This window comes from Ursus arctos, unplaced genomic scaffold, assembly GCF_023065955.2.
Source record: "Ursus arctos isolate Adak ecotype North America unplaced genomic scaffold, UrsArc2.0 scaffold_22, whole genome shotgun sequence".
Taxonomy (NCBI): domain Eukaryota; kingdom Metazoa; phylum Chordata; class Mammalia; order Carnivora; family Ursidae; genus Ursus; species Ursus arctos.
In genome coordinates this window covers 10,160,164-10,183,718 of record NW_026622897.1, presented here as the reverse complement: position 1 = coordinate 10,183,718, position 23,555 = coordinate 10,160,164, and the positions used below count along the sequence as shown (strand labels likewise).

Below are 23,555 nucleotides of genomic sequence, written 5' to 3'. Positions count from 1 at the left end.
CTCTCCATTTCCTCTGATCTTGTTACGCTCCTTGGTCCTTCTCGTAGTCTCTTGGAGAGGCCCCTGCCAACAGGATGAGAAACTCTGTAGTATGTGTAGAATGAATATTGATTTGATAGGCTTACAATTTTCAATCATGCCCTCCAATTTCTTTTTGCCATGCCCTGCACTGATCCTGCTTACGGGGCAATCCCACTGTGGACACGTATTGAGGACTTACTCGAGGGCACTGGCCATTTGCTCTTACAAATAACTCCATGAAGTGGGTACTGCTGTTATTCCCATTTTACAGCTGGAGAAACTGAGAGAGATAAAGCAAACTTCCTCTGACCACACACCGAAGAAGGGGGGCCCACCAATGCCCACACTCTCAAATCTAACCACCAGGCTGTTAGAAGTCAGAGGGGGGGTCTGTTTCTTGGGGACTGAACACTGAGACCCCCTCCCCAACTTGCTTGGGGGTAAGACTGTAAGTCTGGAACAGGCCTCCCCTATGGCCTGAGTTTCTTCACAATCCCCACAAACAAAGAGGAAAAAGTAATTTTTCAGCCTAACCCACTGGGGAAGCAGTAGAAGAAAAGGTGGGGAAAAGCTTTACCAAGGGACACCCTTCGTAGTGACAGACTTTAGAGAAAGATATTCACGGTGCTCATGTCACACGGCAGGAATCATGAGAAGTAAGCCAGGTCCTGGAAAGAAGTAAAGGTTCCTGAACACGTTGGTTGTAAGGAGATGGTACATTCCAATGTCTTTCTTTCACGCCCGGTGGCCTCCAGGTTGAAGGGAAGAATGGAGGTAGTGGGTTAATATGACGAGTGGATGGGCTAGAAGAGCTGCTGCATTCATTGCAAACGAGGACCCGCTGCATTCATTGCAAACGAGGACCCCAGGCACTCAGGCCACTCATGTATGTCAGGCATGACGAACAACAAAGCAAGGCGGTTAACTTTTGGGTAAGCATACTAGAGCTGAGACAACCAAAAAGGGTTGCCTGCTTCAAAGTGCCTGATAAACTCAAAACCGAAAGGGACTTTAAACATCATCTAGTCCGATCTCACCATTTTACAAGGCAGGAAGCAGAACAGAGAGGCAGTACAATGTTCCCAAAGCCAGAGGCCATATTCAGCCAGGACTTGGGACCAGAGCCCTCTGGGGGCCCTCCTGAGGGTGTTGTTGATGTATTTCAGTCATTCTTGGAAATCTTGTAAAACTACCTGCAAAGCACATAGTGTGAATGTTTGCAAAGTCTTCAGTCATGGCCTATCTTGCCCATAGGGGAAAGATTTGATTTTCAAAACAAGCTCAAGGGGGTGATGAAGCTGGATAATAAAATTTGAGGTCAAAACTGGTGGGACTGGAGAACACAAGGCTGAGATTCTCCTGTGGCTCATAAGCTAACAATAATAGCAGTAGAGTTGTAACAAGACTATCAGCTTTCCCCGTGTGGCCAGTTCGAAGCATGTCATATACATTTGGAGATGTGTTATCTCTCTTTACATATATGTGCACAGGTATCCATATATATACTTACACACATGCACGTGCACACATATGTATCTCCATTCTGACATATTGGTTTGAAACTGATCCTGGTACTTCATAGTCATGATTCCCACAGGCACAATCCCTGAGCACGTTCCTCTGGGGGTTAGTAATGCTGAGAATCCGATGGAGAAGCCGTGTGCCCTGCCTTCTGGGCTTTGGAGTCAGACTAACGTGGTTGTCAAACCCAGTTCTGTCATTTAATAGTGATATAAAATTTGGCATATTTCTTACCTTGAGCTTTGAGGTCTCTGTAATCTCAAAGAAGTTAATGAACTTGGCCATGATCCCACAGTTCATTAGGAGCAGTGCTGGGACACAAACTTAGGTCTATCAGATTCCCCAAGCTGCCCCTCATCTGGGCACCCCCTTGCTTGTACCCCATGCTTACAGAGGCAGAGACCTATTCCCTCTAAGGAAGGTGGTCAGCAGGATTGGAAGGGAGGTCCATACCTTGCCCAACCTTTTCTTTGTAAAGCTGTCTCTTCTACTCCGTGTCAAAGGAACAAATAGGTTAAGATCAAATGTGATTCTGGGGCGCCTGGGTGGCACAGTGGTTGGGCGTCTGCCTTCGGCTCAGGGCGTGATCCCGGCATTATGGGATCGAGCCCCACATCGGGCTCCTCCGCTATGAGCCTGCTTCTTCCTCTCCCACTCCCCCTGCTTGTGTTCCCTCTCTCGCTGGCTGTCTCTATCTCTGTCGAATAAATAAATAAAATCTTTAAAAAAAAAAAAAAGATCAAATGTGATTCTAGTGCTATGAACATCAGACTTAAGTTTTAAAACAAAGTTCTTTCCCCTTCCCTCACCCATGTCTAAAATTAAAACGCCAAAAATATTACCAGGAAGAGAAATTTGGTGAAGAGCAGGAAAAACATTACATTGACTGCGGAGTCTACTGCAAGACACGGATTTCTCCCGTTTATGAAAGCTCCGTTCTACAGGAGCTCCCAGTCATCCGAGGGGATTTTCTTTCAAGGGAAAGCACTCGGATAAACTGCACCAATGTTTCACTGTGTGGAAGCTCTCTTCAAAGACTTAATTTTCCATTTTCCCAGAAAGAGAATTTTCCTTCTATTGTGTTTACTGTCTGTTGAGTGCTTTCAGTAACAAGAAAAAAGGAGTGATCATGGAGGATGGTAATTTTATTTCTTCCTCCACATCTCTTTGGAATATTCTGAAATGTTTCCTTTTTGTTGTTACTGTTGTTGTTGTTGTTGTTGTTAGGCAGACTGGACAGCGCATGGTGAAATTGTAAGAACACTGGAATTCTAGTTAGAAGACTTGGATCCAAGGCCACCTCTGCAAACCCCTTCCTGTGCAACCCTGGGCAAAGTCACTTAACCTCTCTGTGCTTCAATGTTCTCCTCTGTAAAAATGGAAATACTATATAGGAATGTCTCTGACTGTCTTAAAGTGTTTGCCCTGTTCTTTGAGAAGAGCCCTAAGACCTCTCCCTAATTTACTCTCTGAACTTGAGCAAGTTATTTCCCCTCCTTGGGGCCTCAGGGTCCTTGTGGATACCATGAAAATATTATACTTGTTTTCTCGCCAAGGCAACTCTAGTTATGAAATTCTGTGATAGTCTGTGAACTCTACCAGATACAGCGAAATTAGGTGCCAGCACCTTCTGATTGCGGGAAGGCGTAACGTGGGAAGAGATCCCTCTTTATCATCGCTTGGATTCCCAGGAGGGAAGCCAGGTGTTGGGGAGCCTCCTACCTCCACCAGGAGCAGGTGAAGCGGGGGGAGGGCAAGCTGGGCTTTGGCCTGGGCAGGAAATGGTAAGATGCTTCTGTCAGTGATGGCTCTCAGTGGTTCTAGAAAGGAAAGGAAACATCAGTGGTGAAGCCATGGCTAGGTCATAGAGGAAGGGGTGGGGGGTGGGGGCAGGGCAGCTGTAGTTACAGGAGTGTTTAGCTGTGACCCAAATAAGGTGTCCTTGGTACAGAGAGGGGGGACGGAGAATTAGATGCAGATATGAATACAGATATGCTACTTTGAATCAGGGCCAGAGACATATTTGTTCCTCCCTTGTTTAGAAATCATACCCAAACTCTGTACACCCCACTCAAAGCAGATACTATAATTAAGTTTGCTGCTTCCCACCTCAGGACCTTTGCACTTGATTTCTTCCCCCTCCCCACCTCCACATGCCAGTCTCTCCTGCTATCATACAATACACTTGTTTGCATGTTAAGATCTTAACTCGAAGAGCACTTCCCTGGAGAAATCCTCCCTACTACTGCCTCCTACCCCCAGGCCCTCTGCCCTGCTTTATTGTTTTCATAGCACTTGTTACCAGCGGAAAGTGTTTCCTTTGTTTGTGAGACTGCTCGTTTATTTCCTGGCTCCCCTCCCTGGAGCCTCCCCAGAGCTCCCTTTAGTTAATGTAAGCTTCCTGAGGGTAGAGAGGGCTGGGCTCTTTCCTGCAGATTGTGGTATGACAGCACCAGGACGAGGCTTGCTCCCCTCCTATAGGCTCCTAATAAATATTTGTTCAAAGAGTTGAAAGAACAAAGCAAGAAATAAGCTGCTTTCTCCCTCCCTCTCTCTCTCTCTTTCCCTCTCTCTCTCTCTCTCTCTCTCTCTCTCTCTCTCCAGGAAGAGTTTTTAAACAAACAGGGGAGCATGTTTCTGAGAATGAGGGACTTAGGCCCAAATCATTAACAACCAAGGAGGTAAGAGGAGTCCGTCCTTCCACAGGTTCTTGCTTCGGAAAGGAATGTCCCCCTCTGGCATGAGGTCTCTAAGAGTGTGCCAGCCATGGGTGACAATGCCTGGAAATTATACAGCACTGTACCCAGTACCTCCATTTTATGAACGAGGAAACCAACTTGACTGAGATCATCAAGGGTAGAATCAGGACTTGGGTCCAGGTAGGCCCCGCAGCTGGGCCACTTGCCTTTGCATTTAAACCCTGTACGAATGAGCCCAGGTTTGCTGCCTCCTCTGTGTTAGATCACAGCTGACTGCCCCCACGAGCCGGTCAGCAGGGCCGAGACTAGGGTGAGACTGGGGGGTGGGGGGCAAGCTGAAGGAGGCCTCACCCTCGGGGCATTTGCATGCCTCTAAGAGTGATGCCTGGAAAATTCTGCACCCTAGGCACCATGCTTGCCCAGCCTAGTCCTGGCCCGTCTCATTAGAGCTTTCTGCAAGTTTTCTGTTCTTTTCTATCATGTCATAGGATACTTCTTTGTCTAGAAATATCATCAAAACAATTACGGGGTAGACTTACCTTGGGGAGAATTTAGCTCACTTGGCTTGCTTGTTTCCTTCCTGCCTTCTTTCCTTCCTTCCGCTTCTTGGCAACCTCTCCTCCAAAAGGCAACTGAAATTATTTTTCAAAAGGACAGATCCGTCACTCTTCCAACCAAAAACCCTTCAGTGGCTCCGCTCATGGTCTACATTTAAAAAAACAAAACAAAAAAACAAAACAAAACAAAAAAAACAGCCTGAACTCCCTGGCATGGCCTTTAAGACCTTTACAAGTTGGCACCATTCTCCCTCATGAAACTTGTCCTGCTTCCACGGCTTGGGACAGACTGTGCCTTCTGCCCGATGTATCTTTGCCTGTCTGTCCAGGCCAGAATCCTGTACCCTTCAAAATCTAACTCCAAGGAGGTCACCCGTGCTCAGGACCGCTCCAGAGCTGGAGCAAAGCTGCCATAAACCAGCTCATCGCTGGTGGCCAGAGGGGTAGCCAGATCTAGGAAGTCAGTGCTAGCAGAGGGTTGGGACTTAAGAAGCCAGCCAGCCAGGGCCTCCCAGGGCTCCCTCCCTACCTTTTCTCATGGACGGGGCATATGTGGGGCGGACTACCTTTAGTACTAAACCCTAACTTCACAGCCGGGCTGAGTGTGACTCCAGCCTCTGAACGAATGTGTTTGTACTGTCCTGTCACAGTCTGGATCCAAGTTGTTGATAATGAAATGCAGAATCAGGTTCCCAAGTATCCTGGGACCTCCCTACCCACCCAGGGCCTATTTGTAGACTTTGCCCTTGGGCGTCAGGCTTCCCAAACCACCAGGGTCACGGATGTGCAACTGGTTTGTAACTTGACAATGCAGGCTCTGCGGAGCGCAGCCTTCCGCCTGGGTCTCCTCTCTCCCGCTTTTTGTCTAAGCTCTCATCTTCCTCCTCTGTGTCTAACTTTTCTGTCTTTGCATGATCTTGAGAATCAAGCCAAAGTCAGGATGACATTTTGGCCCAGTCTCCCCAAGGAGCTCGATGTGAAGTCTTTATTCCTGGAAAGAAAGCTAATGTATGTGTGTATGTGTTGCTTTGGGAGAGGCTTAGAGAAGAAAGAATAGGTACGTATGCTGTGATAACGACTATCGTCATAATAAATAAATACAATACTAAATATCTGTATTTGCTGAGCACCATATAGTAACTGTGAGGAGTGATTTTTCAACCTCTCTATCATCTAATCCTCTAGGCCTGACTGCTACATATCTATTTTAAATATGGTTCTTAAAAAAAAAAAAAAGATTTATTTAAGAGAGAGAGCGGGGGAAGGGGCAGAGGGAGAGAATCTCAAGCCGACTCCCCACTGAGCACAGAGCCCGATGGGAGGCTGGATCTCACCACCTATGAGATAGTGACCCGAGCTGAAACCGAAGCCCGATGCTCAACAGACTGAGCCACCCAGGCGCTCCAAGATGGTTCTTATTACCCCCGTTTCCAAATGAGAAAATTTAGGCTCAGAGAGTTACAAAAATGGGCTAAGGTCAAAAAGCCTGTGAGGAGGGCTGGTGTTCAGGTTGGTCTTAGAGACTTAAGCTCTTACTATTTGGGGACCCTGGATAAGTTACTTTAGCTCTCTGAGTCTCAGTTCAATTGTACCTGTGACAGAGAAATAGAGAGAGGTACTCCCGCCTCCTTTACAAGATAGTTAGCATGGCTGAACGGGACACAGAAGGTGACGCGCCATGTAAGTTAGAAATTATCCTTCGGGGGTAGAAGAGAATTAACACAAGACACTGGGAACTACTTATATGTTCCAAGTTTTTTTTTTTTTTTTTAAGATTTTGTTGCTTATTTGACAGAGAGAGAGACAGCCAGTGAGAGAGGGAACACAAGCAGGGGGAGTGGGAGAGGAAGAAGCAGGCTCCCAGCAGGGCTGGGAGCCCGATGCAGGGCTCGATCCCAGGACTCTGGGATCACACCCTGAGCCAAAGGCAGACGGCTTAACAACTGAGCCACCCAGGCGCCCCAATATGTTCCAAGTTTTGATTTGAGCCTATATCTTTTATTCTGAGAGATCCTTGTCCTTTATGGTCCAGGCTCTTTAGATAGACCGTGGGACTTGACGCTTTTCAAAAGATGGTTTTATTTGAGCCTTCTGACTATTCAGGAGTTAGGGAGGACAAATATATTATTCCCATTCTGCAGGCAAGAACACTGAAATAAGAGGCAGCTGGCTCTCAGGGGATCACTCGGCAGGTCTGACCTCCGGTCCTCTGTATCCCTTCAGGGTTCTCTTGTAGGAGGCTGGGCTGGCGATGGAGGTGATAGATGGGTAGTAGGGAGAAGGTTCTGGTGGCTGTGGGGGGGCAGGGATGGTGGCCCACAGGCCGTCTTTAGAAGACACCCCCAGTTTATCAGAAGGTGCATAAGCCCTCATTAAACTTAAGTTGTGAGCAGTGGGTTAACTACTCATCCTAATGTTGTTCTGCTGTCATTTAAATATCTTTAAACATTTATATTTTGTCACTTCCTTCTGTTTTAGAGTCCAGGGCCACAGTTTCACAGACCCTCACTTGCCCTAGGCGCTTTGCCTCCAAAGCCTCCACACAGCACAGCCCCGGGCAGGGGATAACCCAGTAGGGTATACAAGGCTTTACTTTTTCTTCAGTCTTTGAGGTTGGGCTTTGGAGCTCTGGCCAGCCAGATCTGGGATCAAATCCTGTCTCTGCCCCTTACTAGCTGTGTCTGGGGCAAACTGTTTAAGCCTTGTGTCATCTGTCCGATGGAGAGAGAAATGCGTATGCATGCTACATTTAAACATTGGTAGGAGTTTTAATATAATGTATAAGGTGTCTAGTCCATGTCTGCAATAATTGTAGCTATTTTTTTTTTAAAAGGTTTTATTTATTTATTTGGCAGAGAGAGAGAAAGCACAAGCAAGGGGAGTGGCAGGCAGAAGGAGAGGGAGAAGCAGACTTCCCACTGTGCAGGGAGCCTGATGCAGGACTCAATCCACCACCCCAGGATCTTGACCTGAGCTGGAGGTGGACGCTTAACCGACTGAGCCACCCAGGCACCCGTAGCTATTTTTATTATAGTTTTTTTCCCCCTGTAACCTAGTTGGACTCATGGAGGTGACTCCCTGCAGGGTGGCCTTTTGGACAGTGTCTTTGTGAGAAGGGAGAATGGGCTGTTAATCATGTGCCTTGACTGGTTACGAAGAGGGTTTTGATGGAATTCCAAGCAGTGGGCAGGAGGGGACCAGGCTGCTGGTTACACACCAGGCTCTCAGACCCCTCTCTCCTCCAGCTACCCTAAGTCCCTTCATTCCACTAAGGGCCAGGCTGAAACCCAAAACCACATCCACAAAGGCCCCACGTTCAGCCCCCAAGTCTAATTTCAGGGCCCCTCACAATTGTCCCCTACTGGGATGGGGCCTGCCATGTTTGTCCTGCTGTGGATGCTGGCATTGCTAAGGGAGACCAAGGAAAGGGCAGCAGAACAGGGGGAGCAAAGAAAGAAACTGTGCAGTGGTGGGTGAACCAGACCAGGTGCAGCAAGAGAAGGGAACCCTGACCTCTCCGTGCTGGGGACAAAGAGAGCGTTCACAGCACTGCCACCCGCCCAAGGGAGGCCTGCAGGCCCAGGGGAGTATCAGACACCACCTGGCCTATCTCCCTGGACCATGCTGAAGCCCAGGCTGGGTGAAGGGCCCAGCCAGGAGCTGTGGGGTAGTGGCAAGAGGATGGCTCATCCCTCATCCCCTCAACCACCCCCTACTCCCCAGTGATTTCAGAATCACCTGAGCCATTGGTAGAAAATGCATGTTCCTGATCTCTACCCTAAAAGCTACCCAATTACCACTCTAGGAGTGTGAGGCTTGGGAACCTGTATTTTAAAAAGAATTTCCCCAGATGTTTGAAGGTTAAGAATGGGAGGGCTTTGGGGGCTGAACAGAAAAGGTCTAGAAAAAAAACCCTCTGTGGGTTGATTTTAAATATCATGCAAGTTAGATTCAGGCCAAGATTGGCAACAAACATTTTGGTTTGACAAAGGTGTATTGCACATCCACTACATGCTAGAAGCTTATTCAGCCACCAAGCCGCCTGGCAGTTTAGAGGGAAAGGGGCTTTGTAAAGAGCAATCAGAACACTGGGTTGCCCGCAACGCTAGGAGCACGCATGTGCAATGTGCCAAGAAGGGGTCCAGGAGCTGGAACCTGGGACCGGGAAAGAGCTGCCAGGAGTCGAGCAGGGCGGCCTATGCATTTTTCATTTTTCAGGTCCCATATTGTCAATAGAAGATACACTACCCTTGCTTTCATTTCTCCGAAACCAAAATGTGGAGAAGCGGCCTCTCTCTCTTTGGCATTATCATTCCTGGAGAGGATGAAAGGAGGCTGAGCACTGGTTCACTTCTATTTGCTCATCTCAAATTTGGGCTCCGTGCTGCTCTGCGTGTCCCATCTTAGCCAAAGTAAAGGAACTTTCTGCTTTACTCTTCTCCAGCAAAAACAGCAGTGAGTCTAAATAAACAACCCTTGGAATCCAGGCGCTGACTCCTCCTACGGAAAGGCAAAATACTTCTCTGCCTGATGGAGGCCCGCGGTGTGCGGACACGGCCATGAGCTCACCTTCCGCGCGCCACCTGCGCCCAGGGCCAGGCGGTGACCAGGAGGGACAGTCCTGGTGCAGAGAGGCGCTTGCTGCGGGAGGCCTTGCATTGGGAAGTTTTAACCACGGATAGTTTTTTTTAAGTCTGCTTAAGTGAAGTTGACTTTGTGTGGCTCACAGGCCTCGATCCTGCTAGCGGGCCGCCTCCGCCCCCTCGCGGTGTCGGTTCTCCGCCCAGGATCAAGTCCGCGCCTGACCTCTAGCCGCGCGCCCGAGGCCGCCACGCACCCCCGTCCAGGCGCGGCTCTGGCCCGGCCACCCGCTGCCACTTCCTCCAAGCCCTGCTGACCTCTAGTGGTCACAAGGTGGAACTGAAAGGGACGCCGGCCAGCGTGGAGAAAGCGAGGTCTGTCTCACACCTGCGCGCTTCTCACCCCGTTTTGCTACCAGAATCACCCGGAGCTTTGGAAACAGCCCTGTCCAGGCCCTACTGCAGGCCAGTTAAGTCAAAACGTCAAAGTGGGACCTTGGCGTCGGTGTTTGTTGTTGTTGTTGTTTTAAAGCTCCCCGGGTAATTCTCCTGTGCAGCCAGGAGTGAGCGCCAATGGTCTCAAAAGCAGACATCTGCCCACCCATAACGTGGGCGTGGGGGAGGAGGTGGCTATGCTGTCCGTGTCTGAGATGTCTGTCCTCTGTGCCCGAGTGGAGTGTCTGAGCACCAGTGTCTGGGCGCGGGTGCCCTCTGGTGTGGCGGTGTGGGGGTGCTGTGCCCAAGTGGGTGACTGAGCTGGGGTGGCGCTCACACCCTTGGCACAGACTCCAGAAGCAGAGGGCCCTGTCACTATCTCCTGTCCTTCTAAGCCCAAGCAGCTAGTTTACAGCCTCTTTCCTCCGCCCCCACTGGTCATATTCTTTGCTCCTGGGAAGTTCTTCCTGCTATCTCACCTCAGCCTCTCTTCAGAAGAGTCTAGATTTTTTAAAAAGTTTTTATTTACTCATTTAAGTAATCTCTACACCCAACGTGGGGCTCGAACTCAGGACTTCAAGATCAGGAGTCACGTGCTCTTCCAACTGAGCCAGCCAGGTGCCCCAAGAATTGTCTAGGCTGAAGAAACACCAGCTTGCCCATGAACTCTGGGCAGGCCCTTTTTCCTCAGGCCCAGCACTCCATCAGGCATCCATGAAGTGGGCTGGAACGGAGAAGAGCCAGCACCAGCACAGTGAAATTAATTTCCAGCAGCTGCGTGGGATTAAAATTACCCACTTCTCCCTGGTCTCTGTCTAATGTTCCTGAAAACAATCTCCTGATCCTCTCCTTCTACTTGTCTCTTGTCCTCATGGTCACAGCTTTTACTCCTGATCGCTCTGCCTTTCCTCACCATCAGCTTGGCTGGAGGGTCTAGCCCTGGTGAGATCGACCCCACATCATAACAGCCTGACCCTGCCCTTTCCAGTCCTGCTGAGGGAGCTGGGCAGGGCCAATCTCAGGGAGCAGTGGAGCTGCTGGGGTGCCTCAGCCCTCGCAGTGTTCCCAGCGACCTGGAGCCTTGCACTCCCCATGCAGGTCCTTTCACGGGGCAGAGGAAAGGCACTTCTGGAGGTTAGAGCAAGTGCCACACTTAGGGCCAAAGGTACAGGCTCAAGGATGCTTCCTGCAGCTGGCTCAGCTCTTCTGGCCCTCTGTAAAACGGGGAAGAGATTATCTAGCACACAGGTTGTTGTAAAGACTAAATGAGATGACAGAAAAAATACACACACAACAGAGATATGATGGCTGGAACCTGCCCCGTGGTAGACGATCATCTACAATATTAGTGGTTATGGTGAGAGCTAGCATTGTCTCAGCGCATGTTACAGGACGAGGCTTCAAGCTTCTTACACGTACTATTTCACCATCACGCCAATGCTCTGCGGTGAGTCTTTTCATCATCCCCATTTACAAATGGGAACGTGAGGTGGACAAATATCAGGAAACGTGTCCAAAGACACCTGGAAAGATCGGATGCCATGTCCACGGAGAAGGTATCACCGGGCTGTGCGTGTCCTTAGACATAGTGTTTGCTTGTACCTGTGATGCGGGCTCACGCACACACACGTCTTTGCGCACTGTCACTACATGATCCCAGGCCCTGCGTGCTTTCTCCTGGAAGTTTCCTCTAAGGGGTCACCCCTTAGAGAAGTGAAAGAGGAACAAGCTAGTTGCTGGAATTTAGTAAGAGAAAACTAGCAGGAAGTCAAGCTAGTTGCCTTTGAACAAAGGGAGTGATTCCCAAGGAACCAGCTGGGCCAGCAGGGCAGTGAGTCGCCCACACCTCGAATCGTGACGAGGCTTACAGGAAAGAGAATAGGCTTCCTTTGACACTGCCCTCTCTGGGATTAGCCCATTTCTTTCTGGGGCCCCTGGGACCCAGCACCCGGAGCATGAGGGGGTGCTCTCAGGGCACTGTCATGCTGCAGTCAGCTCATCCCAAAGCCTCATCTACCAACCATGACGGGGTCCTGCACCTGCCTTCCCTGGCTGTGTGGCCGTGGCCATGTTACCACCTTGTCTAGTCGTCTCTGAGGTCTCATCCAGCCTGACAGTCTCCGTGTGGTCTCCGTCAGCTGCGGCCCGCCATGGTATGTGTGTGTGTGTGGGGGGTGTCATTGCACTGGTGAGCCCCAGGTGACCATGTGTTCTCCCAGCAGAGGAAGCGTGTGAGCGAGGGCACTGGTCATCCTGGCATTGCTGCCATGCACATGGCTTGAGTTCAGGGTCAGAATCAGGGTTTGGGGCTAGTGCGGTATGGCTGTGAAGTTGGGAACAGTCCACCCTCCCAAATGCCTCGAAGGGACACAAGGAAACATCAGAGCAAAGAAAAAGAAGACCCCAGGAGAACCCCTCCAGGCACAGCTGTCCCCCCCACATGCTTGGTGCCAGCTACTGTCCGAGGATCTTAGAGACACGCACTCATTTAGGCCTTGGAACAACCCTGCAGGGGTGGATACTATTATCCCCATTTTACAGATGAAGACACTGAGCCATGACAAGGTCACAGAGCTGGTAGTTGGCAACACTAGAATTTGAAACTAGGGGATCTAGCTGCAGTGTTCACTGTTTTAATCATTACATCATAGTGCTTCCCAGGGAGTGTCCCCATTGGGGTCTAGAGTCATTTGGGAGAAGGAAGAACACAAATTCTTCTCTGAAACCTGCTTAGCAACACTGCCCAGGCAGACCCTCCCGTTCAGAGGAAGGCCGTGGCGGGGCAGTGAGGGGAGCCCCTGCAGCTCGCAGCACAGCTCAAGGATCTGCCTCTGGCCCCTTAGGAGCCATTGTTCAGGAATGGCAGAGAACTTGTCCTCTAGGTCATGTTTGCTTGTGGCCCCCAGGCATTTGGCTTGCACTTCCACATCCAGGGGATAAGGAGCCAGGAGGTGCTTTGTCCAACTGGCCCTTTGAAATGTATGTCTCCCACCCTCCTGAGGGTCCCCTTCCTGCCCCTCAAAGCCTCCCCCCCCCCCACAGCGGGAGGGTGGGCAAAGCCTGGCAGCAGAGTGTCTGCTCACCACAGGGTGTCACCAGCACAGGCCTGGCTTCCCAACTTCCACAAAGAACTCTAGCAGAGGACAGAAGTGGTACACGAAGCCCGAGGCAGGATTCGAGCAGAGGAGGAGGTTGCACTCAGGGGGCAGACCTGTGATGGACCTGGGGCTCAGGTGAACGTATGACCGCGCCCCGCAGGCAGCTCACCCGGGGCCTTGCATGCTGCTGGCTGGCGGGGCCTCACATCACAGAAGTAGACAAGAAGGGCAAAGATGAACGTGAAAACAACCCAAAAGAGAGCGGAGAGGAAGATGAGTAAAAGTCCTAGCTGATGCAAATATTGACATAACCATTACGAGAGTAAATAAAACTCCCATTTATGTTATGCAAGTGCTATATTCTTTGAATACTTCTGTCTTGAGGAATTTTTTATTTCGCCATAGAAGAAAAATGTTTTCATATTCTCTCCCGCCGCTCAGGCCCAGAACCCAGCAAGGCCTTGTGCCCCCGAGAGCCATAATATTATTTGTTAACATTTTTATGATGCCAAATGGTCTGTAGGAGAACGGGCGCCATTCTTTAGCTGCGAAACCATATGGCACTACGAGTAATAAATAAGGTATTGTGATAGTTAATGAACCTAATTGCCAGCAAAGGCTTTAATACAGAGACTGTGCTGCTGAGAATTTAGCACCACATTAGGGATGCTGCGGAGCTCCCCTGACTTCTGAGGCTTAATTTAAGTTCTATATTGCAAACTCCAGAAAATAATTCCAAACCCTCCTGCTGGAAAAGCAACCTGCTGGTAGACTGTGATTATACCGAATTACTAAAATCGCAATCAATTTTATACACACAGTTAACCCTTGCCAGGAAGGACTCCCAGAGAGGAGAGGGAGCAAGATCCGTCCTACCTGTGGCTTGGGACTGCGAAGGGGGACAGGAGGCAGGAAAGAGGTGGGCCCCAGAAAGGACCCAGGGCCAGGGGTCTTGCTCTGCAAAGAGAGGAAGTTGGGGAAGAAGAACCTGAGCATAGGGATAGCCCACTGGACTTCCCTGGTCCTGCAGGGTCCTCTTCCCTGTGGGAGAAGAAGGCAGAGGGGCTTGGAGAGAGGGGCCTGTGCTCACCCACTAGCTCCAGCAAGCAGGCGTCTCTGCCAGGCAAAGAAATGGAGCCATTGCTGCTATTATTCCATAAGTCAAGGTTATTAACTAGAGAAGATCAGATCGTGGCAGTCAAATAACCTTGCACTGTGTAAATGTAAATGCTAAACAGCTGCTGCTGAACCGTCAGTGGTGTCTGGAAGGTTCCCTGGGCGAGAGAAGCACACCGCAACGGGGGAGAGGAGCCGGGGGAGGCGCTTCTTCCCACCTCATTTTGGAGCTTGCAGTGTCTTCGCTCATCCTCTGGTCCTGGCCACCACGGAGGAGAGCGGGTGACCGTGGAAAGAGTCTCCCGGGAGGAGGGAATGCTGGGGGGGGGGGGGTGCGGTAGTGCTCTCTGAGCAGACACAGACCCCAGAGCACCTCTCATCCCATGGTGACGTCCAGGCCGTACTTGGAGAGCTCAGAAATGTCCTTTCCAGAAGAGCACGCTGAAGGAGATGGGAAACCTCAAGCATTGCTCCCTGGGCTCAGCCCCCCTGCATTCAGACAGGGTGAGTAGGGCAGATTGAGGGGGGGTTAGTGTTGGAAATAAGAAATCTTCCCATAAGTCAAGAAGACACGGGGAGAAGCTCACGCCTGAGAATCCAGCAGTCAAAAGTGTGCTGAAGGATGGAGACCAATCAGGAGGCGGAGGAAGGTATGAGGAAGGCTCTGACCAAGATGTGAGACCCTGCAAGGGGTTGTCCCCGCTGCCCTGAGCCTGTCTCCAGGCTGCGATGCTCACACACGGCCGTGGTCCTGAGTTGGATGCCTCATCTGTAAGTCTTGTCTCCATAGCCCAGTGACAGAAGAGGCTGAGACCCCAGGGGTTTTCCCAGCCCCTGGGAGAGGATGGCTGCAGGACCCCCACAGGCCCTCTCTAACACTGATGGAGCTTCAGGATCAACTGGGGAGCTTTTAAAAACCACAGACGCAGAGGCCCAAACCCCTGAGACTCTGATCCAGCAGATCTAAGGCGTGCCCCGGTCCCTGGAGTTTGTTTAAAGTTGCACAGGAGGTCCTGATGGGGAACCAGATGGAGAACGAGTTCCCTGGGCAGTTGCACCCCCTGGCCTGGCCCTGATTCTACCCTCCCTGCTCAGCTCCTGACTGTGGAAGGAGACACACCTACCCTCTCCCCAGGAAACAGTTGAGAGAACATTGAGATTCTTGCTTACACGACAAGCAAGATGAAGAGGCAAAAGGAAGGCATTTTTAACTGCAGGTGATTAACTTCTGGGTCAGGGGCACAGACAAGGTCATTGAATTTCCACCTCTGGCAGCCTTTCCAGATTAGACAGATACACATCTGGAGGCAGAAGGATGAGCCAAATGGCCTTTAGATCTTTGGCTTTTGTAGCCTTGAAAGTATTTTATAGATGAGGAAACTGGAAGCCAGAAGGGTCTGTGAGTCTCAGATGGGCAGTGTGTTAGGAATGATCAGAACCCGGGTATCTTGATTCTAAGTATGAGCTCTCTCTCTCTCTCTCTCTTTTTTCCTTTTTCGTTAAGATTTATTTATTTATTTATTTATTTATTTGAGAGAGAGAAGGGGGGGGAGTGTGTGCATCCATGAGGGGGGAGAGGGAGGGGGCAGGGGCGGAAGGAGAGAGAATTTCAAGCAGACCGCACCCCCACCCACGCTGAGTGCAGATCCAGATGTGGGGCTTATCTCAGGACCCTGAGATTGTAACCTGAGCCAAAATCAAGAGTTGGACACTTAATGGACTGAGCCATCCAGGCGCCCCTAAGCGTGTGCTCTTTCTAGAACAGTCTGCTTTTCTTCCTTCCAGTTATGCAACCTAGGCACTGGGAAGATAAAAGAAGAGCAATAGAAAACCCAGGATTCCTGTTTGTCTATCAGATATGAGAGGGATGGAGGGACCCCTGAGGAGGTTTGAGAACATAGGATGCTGCAAGAGGCGGTCATCTACTTAGATTCTTAGAAGGACTGTAAAGCCCCGTATTAGACATGCAAGTTAACATGAGCACAAGGGCATGGAATGAAGGACCTAATCGGAGCATGCTTCCTGGAAGGGGGCGCAAAGTGAGAAGTACTTACTATTCCTGGTGAGTTGATCACTGAGCTCTGTGCTGAAGGCTTTGGGAAAATCAAGGAAGGAGAGAGACACTGTGCCTGCCCGCATGAAGCTTCTGGTCTAGCAGGAGGAGCCATGTGCCCATGGAAGGCCTGGGGACAAGCATGCGGGCCCTGATCCTAGCTGTGGGACCCACACATGCAGGGCTGTGGACTCCTAGTGATCCCTCACATTTTCTAGATTCTGAGAAGTGGGGAAAGTTTAACCAAGTTGGATCAAGACTCCTTGTGGCAAAGGGGGCTCACTGGGAATCCTGAGCAGAGAGGTCAAGGTCAGGGGGGTGTCGAGGTACAGCTGGGCATGGGCTCTTGAGCTGGCTTCTCTGTGCCATGGGGGCCCGTGGGCTGAGCCCGTGGCCACAAGGATGCCATCTCTCCTTTCCCACCAGAAAGTGGTGGGACCCCACAGCCAGCCAAGGGCCCTGTCAGATCCAGCAAGTGCTGAGACGAAGAGCTAGCGGGTGTGGATTTCAGACTGTACATAAACATACTTTACCATCAGGGAGAAGCCTTTCTACTCTGCGAAGACCATCGCATATTTTATAGTGATGCAGAGCAAGTGAAAAAAGGAGAATAAATAAAAGGGAAGATAATTATTTGATGTAGTTCTCTTGGATAGCCACAGCAGGGAATCCTTAGAAAGAACACAGGCTGCTGGAGAGACGCAGCCATTCGAGCCTCAGACTCACCTATCAACTGTCAGGTGCGTGAACCGGAGGCGAGGAGCGCGGCCGACTTGGGGTCTGGGCGGCCGACCCGGGGCTCGGCGCCCCACCTTGCTCCAGCCACCCGGCGCCAGCCACGCGCCATCCCGCAGAAGGGAGCTGCCGCCTAATAAATGTCTCGGGAAACTTACGGCCGCCCCGCGACGGGAGAAAGATGGCGCCGTTTATCTCCGCGCCATCTGCACAGGCTCATTTGTGGCTCCCGAGGCAGCCCACACGCACCCTGCAAGTTTGCATGTCTCCGGCTCTCGGAGGGTCTTCTTCACAAGGATGCTGTGGGACTTGGGGTGCCGATACCCTCTGGCTCGGGGTGGCCAGCAGGCGAGGCTGGAAGATGCCCCCAGGGGGGCCTGCTGGATGCCGGAGTTCCCCCCCCCGCAGGTGTCCACGGGGACACCTGGCACTGGGGGTGCGGTCCGGGGGCCAGGTCCTTCCCACGCAGGTGAGGACGGACACAGGGTGTCATCCATCCGCCATCTACTCAACAGACGACGCAGAGCATCTGCCATGTGCCAGGCGCTCGCGTGGACAGGAGGGAGACCTGCCTGGCTTGTTTGCACTTCCTGCAGGTTTTTATTCAAATGCCATCTTCTCGATGAGGCCTTCCCCGTGGCCCCCCACCTAAAATCCCCCAACCCGCTTTTTATAGCAGATGCTGTCCTGCTCTGCCAATATCCTCTCAGATCCCTTTTGCCATTTTTGTGGGCAGGGATCCCCAGTGTGTGTTCACTCCCAGCAGCTAGCACCTGTGTCTCTTTTTAGGAGAACGGCCTTCAAGCTGCTGGAACCTCCTTTGCTGGAAGTGCCTGAGAATGTATCACCCGACTCCCATTCCCCATGGGGGTAGCCCTTAACCAGTGATTGATGCATACAGACTATAAATGCTCTGGCTCCCTTGCCCCAGTAACTACAACACTGTGATATTTCGGTATTACTGAAACATAAAATACTGAGGAGGGGGTAGGTGGTTAGAAAACTGGGGGATATGCAACTGATACTTTGCTCGGGGTCTGATTGAGCTCGTTCTAATGACCGGCTAGGGCGGCATTGCTAAAAGCTGGAGGCCGGACTGGACAAGGGACAGGTGCGGCGGGATAGGGCCGCAGTCTCTGCTTGGACCCGTCCATTCTCCCATCCACCCAGCTGCCCTAGCGGCTCTTGAAGTCTTGGCACAGCAGCAACCAAGCCCACGGACACCGTTAGAAGTCTTGAGACTCCTCCCCACCCCCCTTTTTTCTAGGCTCCTCTGCCAATACTAGAATGAAAACCTCTCTCTTCTCCCTCTGCCTGCCCCTCCTCCCACCGCCACACCCAGCCCAGGAACCTCAACTTCACATATAAAAACCCACCTTTGCTGCCTTGGGGAGAAAGGACTGTCCTCCCTGTTCTGTGCAGCAGGCCTGTCAGACTTGGCTTTGGGACTCTGTTGAAATAGTTGTGCCACTGGTGAGGGGTGCCCACTGGGAAAATCGGGACCAGAGTTAGAGGGAGCTCAGCAGGGCTTTTCCCCGGCAATGCAGGTATGGCGATGGTGTTAAACAGGGGCCAGACCTGGTGGGAGCTGCAGCCCTGGAGCCCAGCCAGGGGGCCCTTGGAGTCATAGGCTGATCGTATGGCATGGGTGATGACCCAGGAGCTTTGGGAGTGCACTGGAGAGGAGGGAATTGCGAATGGGTATTCAGGAAGTTTAATCAACAGAATGTAGTGGCTGGTGGGGGGAGGAAAACCCTTGAGGAGAGCAGGGTCCTGTGCAAGGGGAAATGAAGGACAGAGTCTGAGAGAGGGGGACAGACAGGGGATGGAGGGGGCCAGGAGGTGTTAAAGGATTATAGAAAGACACAGAATGATAGAGACTAAGAGGTGAAAAGCAGCCAGAGAGTCAATGAAACTCCTAGGGAGCCTTCCTTTCTTCTAACTTCTTATTTTGAACTAATTTTAGACTCACAGAAAAGCTGAAAAAATAGTACAGAGAATCTCCACAAACAGCTCACCCAGCTTCCCCTATGGTTACCATTTTCCACAACCAGGGCACAGTTATCAAAACCCAGACATCCACATTGGCACAGGGCTATTAACTAAACTACAGACTTGAGTCAAATCTCACCAGTTTCCTAGAGAAATGGATAGGGACAAGCGCAAGCACACAGAGCCAGAGGGAGAACGGGATTAGACAGAGGTGCCCAAGTCCTCTTCCTGGAAAAAGTTTAGGCGTGTCCCATCAGGGCCCGAGGCCTGGACTACCTTAGGAACATGAATTAGGGGCCTCCTAAGAGGCTACTGAATAAATGAATGGATTCAAGTGCCCCAGGCACAGACCAAAGTCATTACAACCAGTGTCCACATACAACTGACCACAGTCCTTGGTTTTTTCCAAGCTTCCCAGGGTGTCCAGAATCTACGACTTATACCAACAAGACGTTTTCAAGGGGCCTAATACTAAGGGCTGCTTCCAATGTTGGATTCTGAGCTTTGTCCTCCAGAGAGAGGGAACTCTAATAATGCCTCTGATAATGCCTTTGTCCTTAAACGCTTCCCCCTTCGGCATAGTCATGCCGGCCAGTATCTCAAGCCAGCTCCCTTTGAATTTATAATCTAGAAGGTTAGGGGATGTTTATTTCTGATACAGAGTATCAGTCATAACTGGAGTCCTGAGCAACCTTGTCCTTTAATTTGGGAGCCAGGCAGCCTAGGGTTGGTAGACTGCACCAGAAGTTTCAATAACTTCTCCCCTCCTGGGCTCATCTAGCATAGAGGGAAGCCAGCCCCAGCAGAAAGCAGGTGTGTAAAACAGCAACCCAACTGGGGCTCACAGTGCCCCCTTCTCAGGCCAACTCCAAATATCCATAAAGCAGCCCCACGGCAAGCCAGCCTGCTTCCACAACAATGACACATTCGAAGTCTTCCTTCACAGGCCCATTTATTATAGTTCTTTATTGTACTGAGGAGGACAAATCTGCCATTTTGTGTCCTAGTGACTTCCTTATTTTTACCCCAAGTGGTTGGGAAAACCTTAGAGTGTTTTGAAGGCCAATGGCAGCCCTTAGGGGGCATTGCCGGAGGAAAGGGAATATAAAACTTGGATTAGCAGCAGCTAGCAGGGCAAAGCTGTCACCTGCCCCCAGCACCAAAGGACCCTGAAGGCCTTCCCTGGTTCCCCCATCTGCTCATGAATATCTCTGACCTTTCTCCCAACCTGGCGGAGAGATGAAAGAGAGTAACAAATCAGAGGGAATTAAGGAACTGAAGCAACTTTTTTTCAGATTTTTCATGTGCACATAGTTGACTCAGTGCCCCAAATAATCACACACTGACCAACTTGCTTCTTTTCCCCAATAACAGAGACAAGAAAGAGCTGGTTTATATGGAAACAGAAGGAACTCCCTTTGGCTATTGTGCCCAGCACAGTGCTTGACACATAGTAGGTGCTCAAAAATACATGTTAGCTGAATGAGTGGTAGATACAGGGGACACTTTAATAGCTGGGTGATATTGCGGCAAGATCACTGGAGTTAGAGAGAACTGGGTTCAAACTCTCCATCTGCTCCTTCCCTGTGCCCGTGGCCAAGTCGTGTGACCTCATTCAGCCTCTGCTTTTCTCACTAGTAAAACCGAAGATGAACATCTCTAGTGCTATGGTGAAAAACCAGTAATGTGTGCCAGTGTGGACAGCGCCGTGCCTGGGAGGAAACAGACCGTGAACAGTGGCTACTTCTAGGACAGTTTCTAGTAATGTGAACCACTCAAACTCAGAAGGTATGGAGAACAATAGCAAAGACAATGGGCAGGTAACTCTTACTTAGGATTATTTGGGGACAGTCCTGCCCAGAGACAGAAGGATGGATAGGATGGGACTTCAGGCCCAAGCCTGCCAGGGGATTCTAGGACTCTGGATTCCCATTGTTTGGGAGATGTGGTTGTTTCCTAATGCCTGGGACTGAAGTCTAAAATAAGCAGACTTGTCCTAGTCTTCTAGATGCAGGGTCTGCAGCCCCGCCGGTGTGCACCTGCTTCTCTCTTCCTCTCTCCGACACACATGTGAAGACAACCCCACAAGACCACACTCATACCCCACAGACATTATGCAGCCAGAGAAGCTTCCTGTCGGAGAAATGGGTTGTCTCTGGCGCCAGAACACACTTTTCTTCCCAAGTTACCCAACCGTAATATATATATATATATATATATATATATATATATATATATATATATATATATATATATATTGCACGTACTAAGTGCCTGATAAACCCTTGATGAGGGAGCGAGGAGCAAGGGTGCTTCCCCCCAGGGCAGACAAGAGGGGAGGCTGCAGGATGGGTTCGGCACAGTGTGTTTGCAGGCAGTGACACGGGCCGTGGATGACAGGCCTTTCTCCCCGGCTATGACTCCACGACCTCGAGTGTTCTCACGAGCAGGTGACCATTAGCACCAACGCCACCGAAGGATGGGGCGGTTCACACTTACCGCCGCCATGTCTTCGCTGGCTCTCCCAATCCCTGCGTTTCCTCTGCTGCTCTCCTTCTTTGTAGCCCGTAGAAGCGTTAGGTCACTGGCGGCGCCTGCAGCGGAATCCCCCGAGGGCTTGCGAGAACGCAGGTTTCCGGCTCCCGCCTGCGTCCTGACGTCCTGACGTCCTGACGTCCTGACGCAGTAGCCTGGGGGTGGGCCGTCTCAGCACGCTCCCACGACGCAGCGGCCACGCCGGGGACTAGACTGCCGGGGCCCCGGCTTCCACGGCCAGGGCTACGATGGAGCCCCACGGCCGCCTCCCAACTCTAGGGTTCTCCCCCCGTGCACCTCAGCGGGCGTCCCCGCGCAGAGTGCCTGAGTGGGAGCCTTCTCTGCGGCCGGAGGTCTCTCCACCTGGAAGTCGTGAAGATGGGCTGGGCTCCCCTGTCCACGTACAAGGCCTCGGGGAAAGGGGTAGAGCAAAAGCAAGCACCGTGTACTCTGGGCTCAGTGCAAGAAGAAAAGGTCTGAGGAGGGAGGCCCCAGGCACAAATCTCGCTCACTGGCCCCTAGAGCGCCTTTTACAGGGTGTTTTATGGGCAAGTGTTCAGTGCCAGCATCGGGGCGGGGCGAGGAGCTCAGCCCTGCCAAAAGAAACAGCAGTCTGGGCAGGCGGGGAGAGGTCCAGCTGGTGGGGACCCAGACCGCAGGGCAGTTTTAAATTGCTACTGTATTTAATTGTTCACCAGGCTACTTCATTGGTGGAGGGAATGGGAGAACGGAAAGGCAGGCAGGCTCCAGGAGGAGCGGTGAGAAGGTGTATTTCTCTGTGTTTTGGACTCGCTGGGGATTCTGTACAGAGCGGCCCCTCGGGGCTCAGCACTGGAGTTTCTGTCAACCTCTGTGCTTGATGGGTTCAAGGTTCATGCCTTCCGGTTAGTGGGACCCAGGAGGCTGGGGAACCCAGCTGCTCCTGGCATGCACCTTGCCATTCCTGCAGGCAGGGACTGACTTTGACCTTTGTGGGTCCTGAAATAGAAGTCAGAGCTAGCATGAAGCACCATAAAGCTTCTTGGCAGCCACACGCTGTCACCCAGCTCTTCAGGGCCTCGTAGTAGCAGAGGATATACAAAAGGGCCAGAGAGGAACAGCCGCAGAGATCTCTCCAGGGCACTGTCAGCCCGAAACCCCAAGGATCCTGTGTCTCCTTGAACTTCATGGTCCAAAGGTGAGGACAGGCTTCATTGCCCTTGAGATTATTTAGACACCCATCCATCTTTGCCTGTTCTGTCCCACCTATGAAGCCCCCAACAGGAATCACAGACTACTCCTGCATCAAAGAATTTTAACCCAAATGAGCAGTGAGAAAATGGAGCTGAACAAATCCCATCCCTAGAAATTGAGAGTAATGCTAATTATTGCTGTCAGTCATTCAGGGCATACTGAGTGCTGGCCACTGTTCACATACTGATTCATTTAATCAGCTCAATGAACAATGACAGGTGCTGTTATCATTCTCATTTCACAGATGGGAAAACTGAGGTACTCAGGGGCTGAACAACTTAGCTAAGACCATAGAGCTAGAGAATGAGTGAGCCAGGGTTTATACCTAGGTGGTTTGGTTTCAAAACATGTCTCTTTTATAAGGCAGCCCACCGCCAGCCCCCACCTACCACCGAAGCTGCCTATGCTGTTTTAAAAACTCCCAACCCCATACCCTCCAATTATCTGGTGATTGTGATCACCAGAGTTCACATGGAATGTAGAGATAAGTTATTTTGCAGGCGATGAAATGGCGGGAAGATGACAGTGGGGAGAGAGAGCTCTTAGGAGTAGGGAACAGGGCTGTGCCCAGGGGACTGTGGGATGTAGCAGAAAGCCCCAGGATTTGGAGTCAGAAGACCTGGCTCCCCAGCCTGCTACCTGAGTGACATGGGCAAGTGCTTTAGACTGAACGCTTGTGTCCCCTCCCCCACCCCGATTCTTATGTGGAAACCTACTTCCCAATGTGGTGGTATCAGAGGTGGGGCCTCTAGGAGATGATTAGGTCATGGGGATGGAGCCTCTGTGAATGGGATTGGTGTTCCTATAAATGAACAGACAGGAGAGACATGGTCTGTCTCCCCACCTGGATCTTGGACCCTAGCCTCCAGGACCGTGAGGAAAGAAATCTCGGTTGTCTGGGCCCCAAGCCTGGGATACTTTGTCATGGCGACGCTAGAACGCTAACGCAGCCCCCGTTACAGAAATGCTGATGATAGTAC

The 23,555-nt window shown here is 51.1% G+C and overlaps 1 long non-coding RNA gene across 2 annotated transcripts; it reads right to left on the bottom strand.

Moving 5' to 3' along the window:
- Window positions 1-21,861, bottom strand: LOC130544534 (uncharacterized). 2 transcript variants are annotated; one of them, XR_008960888.1, is made up of 4 exons: window positions 21,307-21,861; window positions 4,781-4,946; window positions 3,265-3,362; window positions 1-63 (listed from the first exon to the last, which is right to left on the bottom strand). It is a non-coding gene; the product is annotated as an uncharacterized LOC130544534 (long non-coding RNA). The 2 variants fall into 2 exon arrangements; XR_008960887.1 differs by having other exon boundaries at window positions 4,781-4,873.
- Between the last annotated feature and the right edge of the window lie 1,694 nt (window positions 21,862-23,555).